Raw genomic sequence first — 7,500 nt, forward strand, 5'->3', positions numbered from 1 at the left:
AATCATGATAATACGGATAATGACAAAAATAATGCAAAAAAAATTATCCGAATCATAAACGCATAACCCCGCCCCTGTCCCTGTGGCAGCCCGAGCCCTTTCGAGGCCTGGTCTTAACCCCCCCCCCCCCCCAACGCCTTTCTCCTCCAAAGGAAAGCTGGTCCCACGTCCGCATCCCCAGCAGTCATACGTTTTGTACGCTGTAAACACTTGCCCAGGTTGCCCCTTCTTGTACAAAATAACTACACCGACGTGCATACTCACACAGACAGAAATACTAAGACTCTCTCTCTCTCTCTCTCTCTCTCTCTCTCTCTCTCTCTCTCTCTCTCTCTCTCTCTCTCTCTCTCTCTCTCTCTCTCTCTCATAACCGTCCCCAACTTGATCTTTGCATGTCACTTAAGTTTCCGTGTGTCAGAAAAAATGGTGGTTTATAAACTCCCCAAACCCTTTCCTGCTAAATCTTAAATACAGCTTAGTTTGAACACTCCCCTGCTGTCAATATTCTGATTAAATTAAACCCGAAATATTTTCTTTGGAAAGCACGCAATCAAAAGCACTTTGACAGCCAATATGCATGCAAAACCGGAGAAGAGAAAATTATAAGGAAATTAATAAACAGACCCCAATATCACCTGGCAATATTACCTGGCTCGAGCCTCGGCATTAAAGCAAAAACTAATCTAGATAATCGAAATTGAATTCAAACGTAAACTTTTATCATTTTCTCAAATGACAGTCGGTAATTCGATATACATTTACCCAAAAGAAAAAAAATACCGTTGAAATTGGAATTTGCTGGCTGCTCTACTAGTATTTTTGAGGTATCGTGCAATTTATATCTACCTGGTAATATATAGTGAATTCCTGCAACCACTAGGCATTCAGGAGCATCATACATATGCATGTACGACTACATATAGCTGCGTTTGTGCCTGTGTGCTTCTCACTACAGACTGAAACTATAAGACAATTATGGGGTAACTGAATTTATCAGGTTTTCATCAAAAGAATAAAATAGCAACCGCCACTGGTAACATTGGCATCAAATTCAGATGTACCCTTGAAATCGTTCATCACCATAATAAATAGCAACAATAATGATATGCTGCAATTACTATACTATGATGATGATGCCAGATGTGCTGGTGGCGGTGGTGGTAATAATAATAATAATAATAATAATAATAATAATAATAATAATAATAATAATAATAATAATAATAATAATAATAATAATAATAATAATCATCATCGTAATAACAATAACAATAAAAAATAAATAAATAATGACAATGAAATATATTTAATCAATATAATAATATCAACAACACCATTAAAACCGAAAAAGTATAACAAATGGAAAATAAGATAAAAATCGAACCCAAAAACCACGTAGCCCCAACTCTATATTCAAGCATCAAACAATGTTTAGTCTCAAGAGATATAGTTATGCATATATATATAAGGACAGTGGGCACGTCTCGGAGCACGGGGGACGCGACGTGAGTTTTTAAACTTCCTCCCAAGACGTCTCTCGAGAAACTTGGCTGGCTGGACGTGGGCTGCTGCTTCTGCCTGCGGCGAACGTGTGAGACGGAGGAACCTCTAAAAACACACACACAAATAAACACAAATGCAAGCACGCACGCATGCACAAACATATACACATGGATATACAAACACATACTGTACATACATACAAAAAAAATATGTTATAAAAGAATATTTGTACACCTAGAGGAGTATTTTCTCCCCCACTCCACACACGTTATGGAATGCGGAGAAAAACAACAGAAAAATGAATGAATGAATGAAAGAGGGAAAGAAACAAAGAAAGAAGGAAAACAAAATAATAATAATAAATTGGGCTCTTAGTCCTTCATTACTGACATCCTTCTCGTAAAACCGGTGAATGGTATCATTTTCTTCATTCCCCTCTTCTTCCTATAGAAAGAAGAAAAACCCCCATTAACGTGATCTCCCGTCTGACCTCTACTCCCGCATTCCTCCTCTCATCTCTCCCTCCCTCCTCACCCTCACTTCACAGACCAGCCGGCCGTCCATATCACCCAATACGCCTCCCTTCCGTCTATCTCCTTCCTATCTCTGATTCCCTCACGTCCCTAGCCACACCAATCCGTCAACACACAGGGCGCGGCATGGTCAAGCAGCGCGAACAAAGGCTCCTCCCTCTTGACTTGTCCTGCAGGAAGGCGAGGCTTAAGGAGTCAAAGAATGATAAGCGTGCGCAAAATATCAGGTCGATATGTGAGTAGCAGCTGCGAGGACAAGTAGGCTATTCTGGGATGCCGCAACACCAGTCGTCTCATTAAGGAAATAAAAAGATAATGATTAAATGCCAAAAACAGAAGAATGAATATTGATACCCATTGCACTCAACGCAAGGGCCACGGGAAAAGGGCAAACTACGACAGACCCACAGATTTTTTTTTCCTTCAATCTACGTCGCATCCCTCCACACTACCATTCTCTCACCCTGTCCCTCCCCCACCCCGCCCACCTTCGCTTCCATCGTCCCCTTCCCCCTCCCTCGCCCTATCTTCGCTTCCATCCCTCGTCCCCTTCCCCCTTCCCCTCCCTTCTCTTCCATCCCTCGTCCCTTCCCCCTTCCCCGCCTTCCCTTCGCTTCCATCCCTCGTCCCTTCCCCCTTCCCCGCCTTCCCTTCGCTTCCATCCCTCGTCCCTTCCCCTCCCCCGCCCTCCCTTCGCTTCCATCCCTCGTCCCTTCCCCTCCCCCGCCCTCCCTTCGCTTCCATCCCTCGTCCCTTCCCCCTTCCCCGCCCTCCCTTCGCTTCCATCCCTCGTCCCTTCCCCCTCCCCGCCCTCCCTTCGCTTCCATCCCTCGTCCCTTCCCCTTCCCCGCCCTTCCCTTCGCTTCCATCCCTCGTCCCTTCCCTCCCCCGCCCTCCCTTCGCTTCCATCCCTCGTCCCTTCCCCCTTCCCCGCCCTCCCTTCGCTTCCATCCCTCGTCCCTTCCCCTCCCCCGCCCTCCCTTCGCTTCATCCCTCGTCCCTTCCCCTTCCCCCGCCTCTCTTCGCTTCCATCCCTCGTCCCTTCCCCTCCCCCGCCCTCCCTTCGCTTCCATCCCTCGTCCCTTCCCCTTCCCCGCCCTCCCTTCGCTTCCATCCCTCGTCCCTTCCCCTCCCCCGCCCTCCCTTCGCTTCCATCCCTCGTCCCCTTCCCCTCCCCCGCCCTCCCTTCGCTCCCCCCTCCCGCCTCACCTACTCCTTCCTGCACCCCAACCCTCGGCCGTTATTCCCAAGCGAGGAGAATGCGCCGACGAACACTAACGGCGACGGTGACGCAAGAGCAGCGAACCTGGGAGCCTTGGTCACACAAAGGACCTCCTCCTCCCACTATTCCTCTCCCCAACGCCTCCTTGCTCTACGATTCCTGCAGGAGAAGGATCTCGGCTGAGGAGAGGGAATGGTGCTGTGGGATATTGGGTGACGTGGCTCTCGCTTCCTTTTTTTCGTGGTGGTGGTGGTGGTGTTGGTGGTGGTGTTGGTGTTGGTGGTGTTGGTGTTGGTGGTGGTGGTTCTTCTTCTTCTGCTGTTGTTGTTGTGACTGCTGTTGCTGGTGGTAGTGGTGGTTGCCGTTATTGTTCTCTCAATTACCGTTGTTGTCATTTATGTCGCGCTATCGCTGCTGTTCTTGTCGGTGGAAAGGTGGTACTGTCGGCATTGTTGCTGCTAATGCTGTCATAGTATCTTTGTTGTCGATGCTGTCGAAATTACTGTTGATAAATATCGTCGCTGTTTTTTATATTCATGTCGCTGTTCAGAGCATTACGTGATATATCATTCGACTGAAAAAAATCTTAAAATCTATCCCATGATGAGACCAACTGGCCACAAGATGATCTGGCTGGTCGTATTAGCACAGGATAAGCGTGGGAAGAGCAGATTTAAGCGCCAATGTCTCAGTGATAAACGGATGTATTTTTTTCTACAAGTCTATAGAAAGAGGAAAATATGTATTATGAAAAAAAATAATGATAATAATAAACCATATCATAAAAATCAAGGTATAACATGATTAGCGGGATTTCCTCCGTCATCAAACAGCATAAAGAAAAAAAGAAAAAAAATTATACTAAAGGTAAAGAAAAAAAAAACTCTTACGCCGTTGCTAACCCGGCCAACAAAGAGCAGACACCCACCTCTGCGTACCTAAGCACAATATGTCACTTTAAAGCACTTTATTCCAATGATCAATAACCGCCTAAAGCGGCCAAGATAATAAGACGAAAGGATCCGATGTTCAAGGGAAGTTCCTTCTCTCCCTTACCCAACCACCGCCCCCTTTTCACTTTTTTTCACTTTTTCTTCCACAAAGAGCTCGCAAGTGTCGTTACCACTTGCACCCTGAAGGCCGAGAGCCGAAGTGACGGCCATCAAAGGAACCAAGCCGATCAAGGGGAAAATGTTGCCGAGGATCACGATGCAGAGACCTCATAGCCTCATACAACCTAGCTGGGGCTAATAGAGCTTGACATAGCCTGCCAGAGTCCATGATGCTGTAGCCTTCCATAATAAGGGATGGCGGAGGCATCTATAACATGGCTTAGCACAGACCAGGGTTCTCCGAAGTATGGGTCGCATTATATATATATATAATATACATACATACATATGTGTGTATGTGTGTATGTGTGTGTGTGTGTGTATGTGTGTGTGTGTGTGTATGTGTGTGTGTGTGTGTGTGTGTGTGTGTGTGTGTGTGTGTGTGTGTGTGTGTGTGTGTGTGTGTATATAAACTGATATCAGGTTGATAGAAAAGTACTACAGAATGGACATGATCATGGATCTAGTGCACAAAATCAAACTGAGTCGTAGTGACAAGTTTGAAGAACCCTGGCAACGGAACGAAACGGACACATCGCCGACAGACACCATGCAGAACTATTAGTATATTACTGTCAGTGGACTATAGACTGCAATATGTTTCCTAGCTTTTAATTTCAAATGAAAGAAATATACTAAACATTATAGACTTTAATTTCCAACAAAAAAATGGCAAAACCAGTACAGTACGACTGCATTCTATATATACACCGTAGCTGTTTCTAATTTTAAAAGAAATATGCCAAACCTAATGAAACCAAAGTGCTACTTCCCTTCCCATAAAACATGCAATGAAATTAAGCAGACTGCAATATGGCTCTAGGTCAAAAGAGCTCAAGGGCTATGGACCTGGGTGACCGGCAGCAGGAAACGACGTGGCACGCGGTAGGATTCCAGGACGGGCGCCGCCGTGCGTCTCCGTGACGGTCATTCCAGGCGAACTAGAGTGTCCGTCGGCGAAAAGTCCGACAGCCGGGTGGATTTCGCGGGAGGGAGGGAGGAGGGAGACAGAGGTGGAGGGAGGGAGGGAGGGAGGAAGGGAGGGGTACCGCTGCTCGTAATGGCAGCCCTCATTATCACCTCCTCCCAACGTGGCTCCCCGGAAGTGACGCCATCTCGAGGGAATGACATCCTGCCTGAGGATTCAGCTTCTTCTCCAGGACTTTAAGATTACCTCGACGAACCGATATTCTTTATTTCCTATTGTTCCCTCCCCCTTTATTGTCTCATGCTACTACTATTTTAGTTTTTTGTATTTGTCAGTTCTTATTTAATCTTTCATTCCATTTATTTCCTGATTTTCAAAAGGACTGACGCTGCTGTTTTGGTGTATGTTTTTTGAGTCATTTTCCTTCTCTCCTCGTTACTGTCTATTCTCTGGACTCTCCTCTCCTTTTTCTCGTCTCGTCTTCCCTTCCTCTTCCTCTCTTTCTTCCGTTATCTATTGCTTACTTAAAATACCCAAGGCAAGTTCATCAAGAGCAACAAAAGTAGTACTTAAAAATAGAAACAAAAACAAACAAACAAATAAATAAATAAATAAACATCTTCCGCAGCGTAAGATATCCTTGAAGATTCATCTTCAGCAACATACAATATTCTTCAAAATATAATCATATCATCTTTAATAACAATATGCAATACAATTAAAATACAATTCAAACACATTCAACATCAAAATCATCATCTAACATATAATACCCCTTAAAATACATCAAAATAGAACTAAGCCATGAACATTATTATCTTTCACGGCGGAAAAAAATGCAAACGCACACATATATACCAGTGATAAACATAATAATTCTTCCATCCTCGATATTTTCATACTCTGGCTAAGCACTCATATCTAAAAAAAAAGATAATAATAATAATAATAATAATAATAATAATAATAATAATAGTAATAATAATAATAACAACAACAACAACAACAACAACAACAACAACAATAATAATAATAATAATAATAACAATAATAATAACAATAGTAATCCACGCCATCGATACCGACTCTTCCATTCACAAAGAAAGAAAAAACTAATTAACTTTAGCCAAAGGGTGTGTATGGCACCTCCATTTCATTTTAACTCACCCGCCACGGATTTATGTTCTGTCCCCTGTAGTTTTTTGTGAATTTTGTTATATATAGATGGCCCTGCATGCGCTCAGCCAGCAGGGAGGCTCTAGTGACCGATCCTGATTTCCCCATTCCTTGAATTTGCGAGAAAATGGTTTTCTTTTTAATACAATTGATATCGATACTATTATTGATGTTATGATTATCAAATTGTTATCAAAATCTTGGTAACATTTAAGACAATGAAATAATGCAAAAGACCCTTTCCAAAAGTCGAGGAAAAGGTTAAACAGGTGAGAGTTAGGATTAATAACTGATTCCTTGGTGACTAAGCACTTAAAGAGCCATCTATGTGTAAATACAATAAACTAACTTGTATTACACTGGACATGGCATGTATTCTTGTCATACTTGCCGATTGGGTTAATCTCTGCGGGCTCAGAGCGAACATCCCTCTTGCAATCAGTATCTAATACGGAAAGTCTCTTCTATATTCCAGGTTCAATTTATGCTCCCGCAAACGTGCGTAAAAATAAAAAAAGAATGACTAAAAAGGTTGAATACAACGAGAAAGAACAAAAATGAGGATAAAAATCCTACGACGAAAAGAGAAGAGGAAAAATTGTGTAAAGAAGAAAAGAGCAAGAAATTGAAAAGATACGTCGACAAAAGCAGAAGAAAAAAATCCGACTTTCATATCAAACATGGATGAAAGTGGAATACCCGGCTTCGCACCTCAAACCTCTCCCTCACGCCTCCGTAAAAAAACGTCAAAAAAATTCACCTCTCTCTCTTACTCCCTGCTACACAAGGACAAAGTAAGAAGAGAGGACGAAGAAGACGAAGAGGATGAGAGACGAGAAGGACGAGTTATGTATCGCCGTGTGAACAAGTGAACAGTTCAGTGTCTCCTAGTCGCGGAAACGACTGCAGGACGTGACATTTGTAATTGCATTTGACGGTGTGGGCGATGGGGGGGGGGGGTGTCGGATGAGGTGGGGGAAGGAGGGGAAGGAGGGGAGGGAGAAGTGGGAGAAGGAGGAAGGAAAA

Source organism: Penaeus monodon, chromosome 8 (assembly GCF_015228065.2).
Source record: "Penaeus monodon isolate SGIC_2016 chromosome 8, NSTDA_Pmon_1, whole genome shotgun sequence".
Taxonomy (NCBI): domain Eukaryota; kingdom Metazoa; phylum Arthropoda; class Malacostraca; order Decapoda; family Penaeidae; genus Penaeus; species Penaeus monodon.